The sequence below is a fragment of the Myotis daubentonii genome, chromosome 2, assembly GCF_963259705.1.
Source record: "Myotis daubentonii chromosome 2, mMyoDau2.1, whole genome shotgun sequence".
Classification (NCBI taxonomy): Eukaryota; Metazoa; Chordata; class Mammalia; order Chiroptera; family Vespertilionidae; genus Myotis; species Myotis daubentonii.
The window spans coordinates 67605464-67619556 of NC_081841.1; the positions used below are offsets into that span (position 1 = coordinate 67605464).

General features: G+C 47.3%; 1 pseudogene; it reads left to right on the forward strand.

The window, feature by feature from the left end:
* The first annotated feature begins 10291 nt into the window (after nucleotides 1-10291).
* Nucleotides 10292-13773, forward strand: LOC132227902 (mediator of RNA polymerase II transcription subunit 25-like; annotated as a pseudogene).
* The last annotated feature ends 320 nt before the right edge of the window (nucleotides 13774-14093 follow it).

The window sequence follows — 14093 nt, forward strand, 5'->3', positions numbered from 1 at the left end:
GAGTGGGAGAGAGTGATAGAAACATCAGTGATGAGATAGAATCATTGATTGGCTGCCTCCTGCAAGCCCCCCACTGGGGATCGAGCCCACAACTCAAGCATGTGCCCTTGAACAGAATGGAACCTGGCACTTTCAGTTCGCAGGCCAACGCTCTATCCACTGAGCCAAACTGGATAGGGCTTCCACTTAATTCCTTTTAAGAATTCCTATTAATTGGCCGTTTGATCTCTCTTTTTTTTAAGAATATGTTTTTTATTGATTTCATAGGGAAGGAAAGAGAGATAGAAACATCAATGATAAGAGTCATTGATCAACTGCCTCCTGCATGCCCCCTACTGGGGATCAAGCCCTAAACAAGGCATGTACCCTGACTGGGAATTGAACCAATAACCTCTTGATTCATGGGTTGACCATCAACCACTGAGCCACACCAGCTGGGCTCTTTGATCTCTTTATTCTCTAATTCTCTCATCTTTTCTCTCCTGTTTTGTTTTGTTTTTTTAATCTGTCTTTTTATGCTATTTCTGAGAACATATCTCAAATTTATCTCTAACTCATCTAGTAACTTTTTTATTCAGATCAGGGGCTCCTTTTTTATTCTCTGATTATTTCTTTATTATAGTATCCTTACTTGTTCCATGGATATGGTATTTTGTCATTTCTCTGAGGTATTCTAGATGTTCTTTAGGATTGACTTGGAAAGAATATAAAGAGAACCAAAGATTATTTATTTTAATGGGCTTCTCTCTCTTTGGGTCGGAAAATCTGTCTCATTACTTATTATTAAAGAATTAAGTTCAGCTGGCGTGGCTGGGTGGTTGAGCACTGACCTATGAACCAGGAGGTCACAGTTCTCCAGGCCTGGGTTGTGGGCTCAATCCCCAATGGGGGGTGTGCAGGAGGCAGCCAATCATTGATTCTCTCATCCTTGATGTTTCTATCTTTCTCTACCTCTCCCTTCCTCTCTGAAATCAATAAACATATATTAAAAAAATAAAAAAGAATGAAAATTAGTCCTAGCATGAAAAAAGTTCTTAATATTTTATTAAATCACAAGAACCAAGTAGTCTCTTAGAGTCAAAACAGTGAATAATCTTGGAAGCCAGCAGAAAGAGACCGCAGTTGAAAAATGAGGGGAACAACAAAAGGGTGACATTTGTGTGGCTCAGAATCTATCTTCATAAACAGATACAGAAGCACAATTTCTTCCTTCCCTCCCTCCCTCCCTCCCTCCTTCCCTCCCTCCCTCCCTCCCTCCCTCCCTCCCTCCCTCCCTCCCTCCTTCCCTCTCTCTCTCCCTCACTCCCTCTCTCTCTCCCTCCTTCCTTTCTCCTCTCTCTCTCTCTCTCTCTCTCTCTTTCTTTCCTCACCAGAGGATATTTTCAAATTGATTTTTAGAGAGAGTAAAAGGGAGGGGGGAAAAGAGACAGAGAGAGAGAGAGAAAGATTGATATGAGAGACACTCATTGATTGGTTGCCTCCCCCACATGCCCTGACCATGGCCAGGATCCAGCCTGCAACCAAGGTATGTGCCCTTGACCAAAATGGGACCCTTCAGTCCGCAGGCCGACGCTCTATCCACTGAGCCGAACCGGCCAGGTTGGAAGCACAATTTCTATTGAGTTCTGCCAGCATAGATTTTAAAAAATTGCACAGCATCCTCATATGACCATTTTTAAAGGTAACATGTAGGCAGAAATATGTGTTTATATAGTGTAGGGGGAGAAAAAAACCTTTTGTTTATAAAAAAATTTTTGTTTTCTAAAATATTCCAGTAATGTATTAGACAAAAAGTCATTAAAAAGTTATAAAAAATTCATCAGTTCATGTAATCCCGTGTAATTAATTCTTATTCTGCTTGATTTGGGGTTAGCAGTTTCAAGTGTTTTCACAAAACATCAGAGTAAAATAAAAAATTATCTGTGGTTGACAAAAGACTTAAAATGGTGTGGTTATAGGTCTGATGAGAGTTTATTTAAATGCAATTGGCAAAAAAAAAAAGTTAGTGATTTCTCTGACATACAGCATTTTAAGATGGTAGCTGAAATTATGACAGATAACATTATACCAAGACATATCAGATTTCTAGAAATTTTACACCATTTCTGGAACACTTATATTAATAACATATACCCATACAAATGTAACTCAAGGAACTATTAAATATCATTTTCATTTCCCATGCTTCCCATGTAATTTAACATATCAAATAAACCTGATTAGTTTAATATTTCTCTGTTCATAAGAACAGAGAACAAATCTTTGAGATTTCCCAGAGGCCATTTAGCAAATCTCAAAGTCAGTTTAAGGTCAAGAATAACTGTCTTTAGAATTTGATTTTGGGAAGCTGTAAAAAAATGTTGAAAGGTTTGAACACTGATTAAACAGGATCACGGGTTAGTATGAAACAATACTTGTCACTTACTCAACCAAAGTGACAATAAAAGATTTCACACACACAATTGCCTTTTGGCTAAGAACAAGTGTAGTTTCCAAGGCAAATACAGGAAGTAACACACCAGGAAGAAACCTAGTCTCTTTGAACATTGAAAAGACTCGGTTTTCCCTAAGTAATCAAAGACCCGATAAAGGAAGGACACGAAGTACTCAGGTGATTATTCTGAGGAGGCACAGAATCCTTGTTTCCCAGGCAAGTTAGTTAACAGGTAAAGAGGAATCTCTTTTTAAGTTTTTTATTTTATTTATTTTAATTTTCTAGCACCATTTATCCCCTCTATGCCCTCTTCCACCTCCAGCACAGCCCTCCCCCGCCCCAATTACCACACTGTTGTCCAGAGAAATCTTTTATTTTAACAGAGAGAGAACATTAAATTCTAGTTTTGCACAGGTACACTATCATTATTAAAGCTTATTTAACAATCCTTGTAATAAATTAACTCAGTTTTCCCCAGCTTGACCACACAAGATAAGAATTCCTCCCTTGCCCTAACCGGCTTGGCTCAGTGGATAGAGCATCGTCCTGGGGACTGAAGGGTCCAGGGTTTGATTCTGGTCAAGGGCATGTACCTTGGTTGTGGGCGCATCCCCAGTGGGGGGCGTGCAGGAGGCAGCTGATCGATGTTTCTCTCTCATCGATGTTTCTAACTCCCTATCCCTCTCCCTTCCTCTCGGTAAATAAATCAATAAAATATATATAAAAAATAGATTTAAAAAACCCAACTTACATTAAAAAACAAACAAACGAATTCCTCCCTTTTTCTCTCCCTTTCTCTAGCTCTCTTTTCCTTATTTTATTTTATTTTTTAAATTGTTTTATTGTGAAGTATTACAAAGAGTATTACATATGTCTCCTTTTTTCCCCTGCCCTTGACAATTCCCTGGCCTCCACTACCCCCCAGTGTCTTATGTCCATTGGTTATGCATACCCCCTCTCTGGTCCCCCAACCCTCCCCGGCCTTCCTGCAGTAGTTTGACAGTTTGTTAGAGGCAGCTCTGCCTCTGTATCTATTTTTGTTTATAAGTTTATAATGGTCTCTATTATCCATGAATGAGTGAGATCATGTGGTATTTTTCCTTCATTGACTGGCTTATTTCACTTAGCATAATGCTCTCCAGTTCCATCCATGCCGTTGCAAATGGTAAGAGTTCCTTCTTTTTTACAGCAGCGTAGTATTCCATCGTGTAGATGTACCACTGTTTTCTAATCCATTCATCTACTGATGGGCACTTAGGCTGTTTCCAGATCTTAGCTATGGTGAATTGTGCTGCTATGAACATAGGAGTGCATATATCCTTTCTGATTGGTGTTTCTGGTTTCTTGGGATATATTCCTAGAAGTGGGATCACAGGGTCAAATGGGAGTTCCATTTTTAGTTTTTTGAAGAAACTCCATACTGTCTTCCATAGTGGCTGCACTAGTCTGCATTCCCACCAGCAGTGCACGAGGGTTCCTTTTTCTCCACATCCTCTCGAGCACTTGTTGTTTGTTGATTTGTTGATGATAGCCAGCCTGACAGGTGTGAGATGGTATACCTAATTGTTGTTTTGATTTGCATCTCTTGGCTGATTAGTGACTTTGAGCCTGTTTTCATATGTCTCTTGACTTTCTGAGTGTCCTCTTTTTTTTTTAAATTAAATCTTTATTGTTCAGATTATTACATTTGTTCCTCTTTCCCCCCCCCCATTACTCCCCTCCTCCCAGTTCCCTCCCCACCCTCCGCCCTCACTCCCCACCCACTGTCCTCATCCATAGGTGCACGATTTTTGTCCAGTCTCTTCCCGAATCTCCCACACCCCTTTCCCCCCCAAGAATAGTCAGTCCATTCCCTTTCTATGTCCCTGATTCTATTATAATCATCAGATTATTTATTCACTTGATTCTTAGATTCACTTGTTGATAGATGCATGTTTGTTTTTCATAATTTGTATCTTTACCTTTTTCTTCTTCTTCCTCTTCTTAAAGGATACCTTTGAGCATTTCATATAATACTGGTTTGGTGGTGATGAATTCCTTTAGCTTTTCCTTATCTGTGAAGCTCTTTATCTGACCTTCAATTCTGAATGATAGCTTTGCTGGATAAAGTAATCTTGGTTGTAGGTTCTTGGTATTCATCACTTTGAATATTTCTTGCCATTCCCTTCTGGCCTGCAAAGTTTCTGTTGAGAAATCAGCTGACAGTCGTATGGGTATTCCCTTGTAGGTAACTGAGTTTCTTTCTCTTGCTGCTTTTAAGATTCTCTCTTTGTCTTTTGCTCTTGGCATTTTAATTATGATGTGTCTTGGTGTGGTCCTCTTTGGGTTCCTTTTGTTTGGGGTTCTCTGCCCTTCCTGGACCTGTAAGTCTATTTCTTTCACCAGGTGGGGGAAGTTTTCTGTCATTATTTCTTCAAATAGGTTTTTCAATATCTTGCTCTCTCTCATCTTCTGGCACTCCTATAATTCTGATGTTGGTATGCTTGAAGCTGTCCCAGAGGCTCCTTACACTATCTTTGTATTTTTGGATTCTTTTTTCATTTTGCTTTTCTGGTTGGGTGTTTCTTGCTTCTTCTCATTTCAAATCTTTGCCTTGATTCTTGCGCTCCTCTGGACTGCTGTTGGGAGTCTGTATAGTATTCATTATTTCAGTCCGTGTATGTTTAATTTCTTGTTGGTTCTTTATCATAACATCGAGGGTCTCATTAGATTTCTTGAGGATCTCACTACATTTATCGGCAGCTTCTAGACAGTTCTTAAGAGACCTTAAAAGTGTGGTTCTGAACTCAATATCCTCCATTGACAGTTTTGTCCTGTTTCTTTGTCTCCGCATTTTTTATGTTTTCTTGGTGCACCCCCTAGTGGTCTTTGTGCGCAGTCTTGTTGTAGTTAAGCTTTGATTGTTGTCGGCAATACCGGGGGTGATTTGACCTCCAGGCTAACTGGTTATGAGAGTCCGCTGTGTCTGCAGTGGGAGAGCTTCTGTGCTGGATCTCTAGGGTGGTGCTAATCTAGCATTTGCCTGAGGCTATCCGGCAAATGGCTCTGCACAGGGCTTGGGCGGGGCGGGTCCCCGGGGATCTACAGGGCGGGCCGGAGCGAGCAGTTATGGCTGCTCTCAGTTCCGTCCCTAGGGGCTCTGCCTCACAGAGTCCCAGCAACTGCTGCAAACCTCGGTGAGAAAGCTGCCTTCGAGTTCCGACCGAAGCCAGACAGTCCTGCTTCTCCCGTTTGAGCCTGGGTCCCTAGAGACTCGCCCGGATCTGGAGCTCAGAGTCTGAAACTCCCTCCCGATTGAAAACAACAACCGCGCCCTCCACCACCAGCCCGCTTCGCGTGCACTCCGCACCTCAGTATTTCACTTCAGCACTGCGCCTCCTCTGAGTCTGGGTATTGTAGTAGAGCTCAGGAAGTATGTCTCAGCGCTGTGGCTGTTGCAATGGCGTGAGCTCACTCCACCATGACATGCTTCCTCGGCACACCAGGAAGTAGCAATGCCCACCTGAACTAGCTCCTAGAGCCACATGCATAGTACCCCAGCCTTTCAGCCATTGGTCACCTATAGCAATGTGTCTCCCTCTGATTGGTCACCTATAGCAATGTGTCTCCCTCTGATTGGTCGCCTATAGCAACGTGTCTCCCTCTGATTGGTCCCCTCATGCTACATATACCCCTGTAGTTCCTCAATTAAACGGATCTGCGTCAATGAACCTGGTCCCCGGAGTCGTGCATGCAGACGCCCTAGCGCGTTGGGGCTCCGTCGTCCTCATCCCTGAGGGACCCCCTGCTTCATCTGGTGCCCGAACGTGGGGCCCCCGGAATGGCTGGATGGGTGAGCGACCCTCTACAGTTAAATGGGAAACTTTCCCCCTTCGGTGAGAGCGCCACAAGCGTGCGCGCTCCACGCCTTACTGCAGAGCAGGCGAATTAAGGTCTCTGAAAAGGAACTCCAAACTCATTGGGAGTATCTATTACAGTCCAATCTGTGGTTAATCGAGGCCCCCATTTGGAACCCCTCCACTCGGGAGAAGGTCTTGAAAAGGATTCGACCCGCTGAGGTCCACGAGGAAAAACCGTTACCCCCTTCTCTGACATTCCGGCCCCGTCGCCCGGAAGCCGCGTCTCCATCCCTCCCTCCACCCTGGGCTCAGCTCCCAAACCGTCATGGTTTTGTTACTGTCGGTGGGATTCGCAAAAGGCACCACCAACTCCTCCATTCCACCGTCAACTGTCAACAGCTGCTGCAAAGGGCACCAACTCCCGCATTCCACCTCCAACTGTCAACGGCTCCCTCAAAGGGCACCCAGTGCCTTCACTGACGCGAGGAAGCATTACTGTGCAGCAATAATAAAGTCCCTTAAAACTTCCACCAACCCCACTTATCTTAGATATACTTATCAAGGCTCAGCACAAGTAGGAGAACTCAGAGCTATAATATACGCCCTTCTCTACTGTCAAAATAGTCCAGTCAACTTATTCTCAGATAGTGCTTACACGGTGCATACGGCAAAAAAATATAGGGTATTCCACCTTAAGAGTTAAAGATACCCCGCTAGATCAGAGCCTCCAACTCCTAAAGGACATCCTAGAGAACCGTAAACAGCCCTGGTATATCCAACACTTACGGTCTCATACTGGCCTACCAGGCCCACTTTCCCTAGGCAACGCAGAAGCGGACAAGCTAGTTCTTACCCTACAACCTATAGAAGAGGCCAGACTCCTACACACCAAATTTCATATGTCAGCCTCCTCTCTCCATAAGCTCTTCCCCCATCTGCCCCTAGCTCAGTGCAAGCACCTCATACGTGCTTGCTGATCCTGCGGCCCTCTACTACCCTTCGGGCCTTTACAACCCAGAGGGGCCAATCCCCAAGGACTACAGCCCAATGCCATATGGCAAGCGGATGTCACACACGTCCCAGCATTTGGCAAATCGAAATATGTCCACACAGTCATAGATACTTGCTCAGGAGCTACGTTTGCCCAGGCCCAAACAGGGGAAAAAGCCAAACATAGCATTGCCACCTTCAAGGCTGCCTTTCTCATCCTTGGATTCCCGTGGGAGGTAAAAACTGACAATGGACCATGCTACACCAGCACTCTATTTCAAGACTTCTTAAAATCACATGACATCAAGCATACCATGGGCATCCCCTATAACCCTCAGGGACAGGCAATTATTGAAAGACTACACAGGGAACTCAAGGCCCAACTGATTAAAGAAAAAGGGGGAGTGATAGGGAGAAATCCTCATACACTACTAACCCAAGCCTTAACTACCCTCAATTATTTTCATTCTGATAAGCATGGATTAACCCCTATGTACAAACATTGGGGAGGACTCCGGGACATACCAACACCTCTTCCTTTGGTCCGGTGGAGAGACCCACTCACCGGAGCCTGGAAAGGCCCCGACCCGCTCTTAACCCAGGGGAGAGGGTTTGCTTGTATTTTTCCAGAAGGCGACAAAAGTCCCGCGTGGATCCCTGCTCGTGACGTCAAACCCTACACCATCAACGATGAGTCGTAGATCACCACCATCCCCCCCCGTGGAGGAAATGGAGGACCTGACCATAGAAGAGAACCAGCCCCGACGGCGGAGACGACCTAGACACCGACGAGCTCACCCCATCACCTGGGGTGACATCAAGGCTCTACAAGACCAAGCCTTGCGCATGGCGCCAGAGGGGAACCTGTCGGCAGGAACATTATTCTTGTTGGTGTGTGCTATCATCACAGCTGGTAGCACGGGTGCACACAGATAAGGACTGTGGACTGTGATACCTCACCCTGGCGTTCTCATGCCAGTTGGTGTTCCCAGTTTCCAGTGGCACGTACCTCTGCTACTCCTTTTACCCATCTATAGGGCCGCCCTTCTATCTCCTTCTGAGTAGTGACAACTCCTTTGCTTTGGCGCTAATTAGAAAGGAAGGGGGAGATGTAGTAGAGCTCAGGAAGTATGTCTCAGCGCTGTGGCTGTTGCAATGGTGTGAGCACACTCCACCATGACATGCTTCCTCGGCACACCAGGAAGTAGCAATGCCCGCCTGAACTAACTCCTAGAGCCACATGCATAGTACCCCAGCCTTTCAGCCATTGGTCACCTATAGCAACGTGTCTCCCTCTGATTGGTCGCCTATAGCAACATGTCTCCCTCTGATTGGTCGCCTATAGCAACGTGTCTCCCTCTGATTGGTCCCCTCATGCTATATATACCCCTGCAGTTCCTCAATTAAATGGATCTGCGTCAATGAACCTGGTCCCCGGAGTCGTGCATGCAGACGCCCTAGCGCGTTGGGGCTCCGTTGTCCTCACCCCCGAGGGATCCCCTGCTTCAGGGTATGATATTCTCTTTCCTCCTAGTTGTAGAATTTCCACTCAGCCAGCCTTCCTGTGGTTCTGGGTGATGTCTGTTCCGTCTTTTAGTTGTTTTTTGAAGTGGTTGTTCGAGGCAGCAATCTCCGGCGTTAACCTGTGCCGCCATCTTGGTTTCTCTCTCCTGAGTGTCCTCTTTTGAAAGGTGTCTATTTAGGTCCTTTGCCCATTTTTTGATTGGATTGTTTATCTTCCTTTTGTTAAGTTGTATGAGTTCCCTATAAATGTTGGAGATTAAACCCTTATCCGTGATAACATTGGCAAATATGTTCTCTGATGCAGTGGGCTTTCTTGTTGTTTTGTTGATGGTTTCTTTTGCTTTGCAGAAGCTTTTTATTTTGATGTATTCCCATTTGTTTATTTTCTCTTTAGTTTCCAATGCCCTAGGAGCTGTATCAGTGAAGAAATTGCTTCGGCATAGGTCTGAGATTTTCTTGCCTTTGGATTCTTCTAGTATTTTTATGGTTTCCCATCATATATTTAAGTCCTTTATCCATTTTGAGTTTATTTTTGTGTATGGTGTAAGTTGGTGGTCTAGTTTCATTTTCTTGCATGTATCTGTCCAATTTTCCCAACACCAGTTATTGAAGAGACTATCTTGGCTCCATTGTATGTTCTTGCCTCCTTTGTCAAATATCAATTGAGCATATTGGTTCGGGCCAATTTCTGGGCTCTCTATTCTATTCCATTGATCTATATGTCTGTTCTTGTGCCAGTACCAGGCAGTTTTGAGAACAGTGGCTTTGTAATACAGCTTGATATCTGGTATTGAGATCCCACCTACTTTGTTCTTTCTCAGGATTGCTGCAGCTATTCGGGGTCTTTTTTTATTCCAGATGAATTTTTGGAGAGTTCGTTCTAGGTCTGTGAAATATGCTGTTGGTATTTTAATGGGAAGTGCGTTGAATTTATAGATTGCTTTGGGTAGTATGGACACAGCGTCATAGGTTAGTATGAAACAATACTTAAGTCACTTATTCAACCAAAGTGACAATGAAAGATTTCACATACACAATTGCCTTTTGGCTAAGAACAAGTGTAGTTTCCAAGGCAAATACAGGAAGTAACACACCAGGAAGAAACCTAGTCTCTTTGAACATTGAAAAGACTCGGTTTTCCCTAAGTAATCAACGACCTGATAAAGGAAGGACACGAAGTACTCAGGTGGTTATTCTGATGAGGCACAGAATCCTTGTTTCCCAGGCAAGTTAGTTAACAGGTAAAGAGGAATCTCTTTTTAAGTTTTTTATTTTATTTATTTTAATTTTCCAGCACCATTTATCCCCTCTATGCCCTCTTCCACCTCCAGCACAGCCCTCCCCCGCCCCAATTACCACACTGTTGTCCAGAGAAATCTTTTATTTTATCAGAGAGAGAACATTAAATTCTAGTTTTGCACAGGTGCACTATCATTATTAAAGCTTATTTTAAAAAACCTTCTAAGGTTAGGCACAGCCTTTCAGTGTGGGTGCACGCGCAGCGCAGGCGCACTTGCGCTCTGCTCGAGGAGGCTTCTGCTGGGATGGCAACTAGCTCGTGGGGCATGGTCCCTGGGTCCGAGGGCCTGGCTCGTGCCAGGCGCCTGGTAGCTGACGTGGTGGTTGTGATTGTGGGCACCGCCAACCTGGGGCCCTACTTCGAGGGGCTCCGCACGCACGACCTGCTCCCGGCCATAGAGTATTTTAATGGTGGTCCTCCCGCTGAGACGGACTTCGGGGGAGACTATGGGGGGACCCAGTACAGCCTCGTGGTGTTCAACAGGGTGGACTGCGCTCCCGAGTGCTACGTACAGTGTCACGCTCCCACCAGCAGCGCCTATGAGTTCGTCACCTGGCTCGATGGCATTAAGTTCATGGGCAGGGGTGGCGGAGCTGCAGTCTCATCGTGGAAGGCCTCAGCACGGCCCTGCAGCTGTTCGATGACTTCAAGAAGATGCTAGAGCAGATCGAGGGATGCACTTCTCCATCGTGTCCCCTCGGAAGCTGCCTGCCCTATGGCCTCTGTTCAAAAAGCCCCCCCCCACCCTCCCCAGCCAGCAGATGTGAGCCAGGACGCAGGACACATGGTGCTGGTGCCGGGACTCCTGCTGCCAGTCGGGGGTGGCGTGGCCCCAGGCCCCCTCCAGCCAAAGCAGCCTGTCTCCCTGCCTCCAGCTCCATCCTGGAGTGCTGTGCTCTCGGCAGCCCCCCAGCAGCCTCTGCCCTCCGTCCCCCAGCAGTAACCGGTTCCTGGGAACTTGAGTGCAGCTCAGGTGGCTGCTCAGAATGCAGTGGAGGCTGCCAAGAACCAGAAGGCTGGCTGGGCCCTCGCTTCTCGCCCATCAACCCTCTCCAGCAAGCGGCTCCAGGAGTGGGTCCCCCCTTGAGCCAAGCCCAGGCCCCTGCGCTGCCACAGGCGCCACCTGGTGCCCCCAAGCCGTCTCCCACTTCCCAGCCCAACCTGGTCTCCACGGTGGCTCCTGTTCAGGGCCTGGCCCCCACTGCGCAGCCTGGGGCACGGTTGCCCCAGGTGGGGTGAGTGGCCTTCCCCAGCCCAGCTAGGGGCCTCGGCCCTGGGGGTGGGGGGGCAGCAGTCCGTCTCCAACAAGCTCCTGGCCTGGAGCGGGGTCCTCGAGTGGCAGGAGAAACCCAAACCTGCCTCCGTGTTGACGCGGTCAACACCAAGTTGACGCGGTCACTGCCTTGCCAGGTTTACGTCAATCAGGGCGAGAACCTGAAAACAGAGCAGTGGCCCCAGAAACTGATCATGCAGCTCATCCCCCAGCAACTGCTGACCACACTGGGCCCTTTGTTCCAGAATTCAAGGATGGTCCAGTTCCATTTCACCAACAAGGACCTGGAGTCCCTCAAAGGCCTCTACCACATCATGGGCAACGGCTTTGCGGGCTGTGTGCACTTCCCCCACACGGCCCCCTGTGAGGTGCGCGTGCTCATGCTCCTGTATTCGTCCAAGAAGAAGATCCTCATGGCCTCATCCTCTATGACCAGAGCGGCTTTGTCAACGGCATCCGCCAGGTTATCACCAACCACAAGCAGGTGCAGCAGCAGAAGCTGGAGCAGCAGCGCGGGATGGGGGCGCAACAGGCACCACCCGGGCTGGGTCCCATTCTGGAGGACCAGGCCAGGCCCTCACCGAATCTGCTCCAGCTCCGCCCACCGCAGCCCCAGCCTCAGGGCACTGTGGGGGTCTCTGTAGCTGTAGGGCAGCCCCAGCCCCAGAGTGCTGCCCAGGCTGCCCCAGGCGCTGCCCAAGGCCCTCCCGGAGCAGCTCCTGGCCTGCTCCCTCCTGGACCTATCCTTCGGCCCCAGACCCCTGGGGCCAATCCCCAACTGCGGAGCCTCCTCCTTAACCCACCGGTGCCCCAGATGGGGTGCCCCCACAGCAGGCTTCCCTTCACCACCTCCAGCCACCCAGGGCCCCTGCGCTGCTGCCCCCACCGCACCAGGGCCCGGGGCAGCCCCAGCTGGGATCCCCCCTCCTGCACCCGCCACCTGCCCAGTCCTGGCCTGCACAGCTTCTCCCGTGGGCTCCACTGACAGTGTCAAAACCAAAGAGAGAATGAGAGGGCCCCGTGTTTCAAAAATGGGAGCGAGACTATTTCTTTGTGGAAGTGAAGAATATGCCTACGTGTTTAATATGCAAAAAAATCACGTCTGTGTTGAAAGAGTACAACCTGAAATGTCATTATGAATCAAAGCACAGTAAGAACTTCGACCAGTATACAGACCAGACACGAGATGCGATGCTCAGTGAACTGAAAAAGGGCCTCAAGTGTCAGTAGGGTTTGGAAAGCCAACCATGGAAATGACGTGGCTGCCAAATGCAGTCTCACAGTGATGTGAAGAGAATTACCTGGACATTAAAACCGACACACGGCGAGTTTATAAAGGAGCAGATGACATGTCCTGGACAGAAAACACATCTGTTTGGGCCATTATTTAAGTCAAACAGGCGTTGATTTGCGTTGTACGGTGTGTCGAAGGGCAATCAGAAGATTGACAAGTCCAGTTGCTCGAAAGAGTCAAATCTATTGTGGCCTTTTCTATTTCTGCGCATGAACTACTTCCACCCAGTTAGCTTTATTTATTTGTGAAGTTGAGAATTTTCATGTGACCGAAGAAGTCTGTGACATGGTGCCAGGGCAGGCCCAACACTGGGAAAAGGCTTATTTTTGTGTATTTGCAGAAATGAAAAGATTTACGTAGACAGGTCCGAACTCCTAAGCACAGCCACAGACAGTTGTGGTGATGTAATCACCTGTGTATGTCACAGGGGAACTGGCCGGGACTCCACAGTCCAAGGTGGCAACGTTTGGTGAGGACAGTCAGGTGATTGTATCAGTCACCTGGAACTGAACTGTGCAAAGAGAGTCAGTGGAGCACACCGCGGTCGCCCCTGATGTGCTTCTGTATGTTCATCACAGGCAGGTTGATGGTGAACTTGAGCCAGTGTATTCCACAGAAGCCCTCTGACCTGGTCGTCACTTGATGTGTGGGAGAAGGCAAAACTGTTGCAACCAATCTACTTGGTTCATTTCCGATGAGGCAAAAGCCACACCTTGGTTTCCCTGTGAAAGTAGGTCAAAGACTTTGGGTCAAGGTTATGACCCTTCTGAACACTTTTTCTGCGCAAGAATATTCACAAACAGCGACTTGAATGTATGGTCATGTCTGCCCAGTCCTGGCAAAAACGGGAAGCCATGAGCAAGGGCTATTCTGCCTCCGTTTCCTTTGCTGCAGTTGGTTTCCAGAAATGAAAGACATGACCCGGACAGTATTTACCCAAATTGTGGGGTTAAAGACTGAATTCCCCCGAAGGCTTTCTGTATCCAGACTCTGTGAGAATGGACTAATACTGTCAGGTTGCCTTTGCTGGGCGATGCTGGTCGTGTGAATGCAGGCCACACAGAGTAGTTACGGAGCCACAGTGCAATAGGGTGCTGGTCCAGGAGCCTGCGAGGGTCTCGGCCCATCCCACCGTGCCCCCCCCCCCCGGGCCTGATGCTTCCTTCTCGGGCGGAAGGGGTGATGTCAGCCTCCTGGCTTCAACTCAAAGGAGCAAAAGAATTACAAAAGAGAAAATTTTAATAATTAGATCTATTTTTCAATTTGTATTTTTTCAACTCTGAATTTGAAATATAAACTCCAGTACCAAGCATGTTTGTATTATGTTACATGCATTCACCATAGTTCAGTAAAGATGCAATTTGATTATAAAAACAAACAAAACCTTTTAATAAATTAACTCAGTTTTCACCAGCTTGACCACACAAGATAAGAATTCC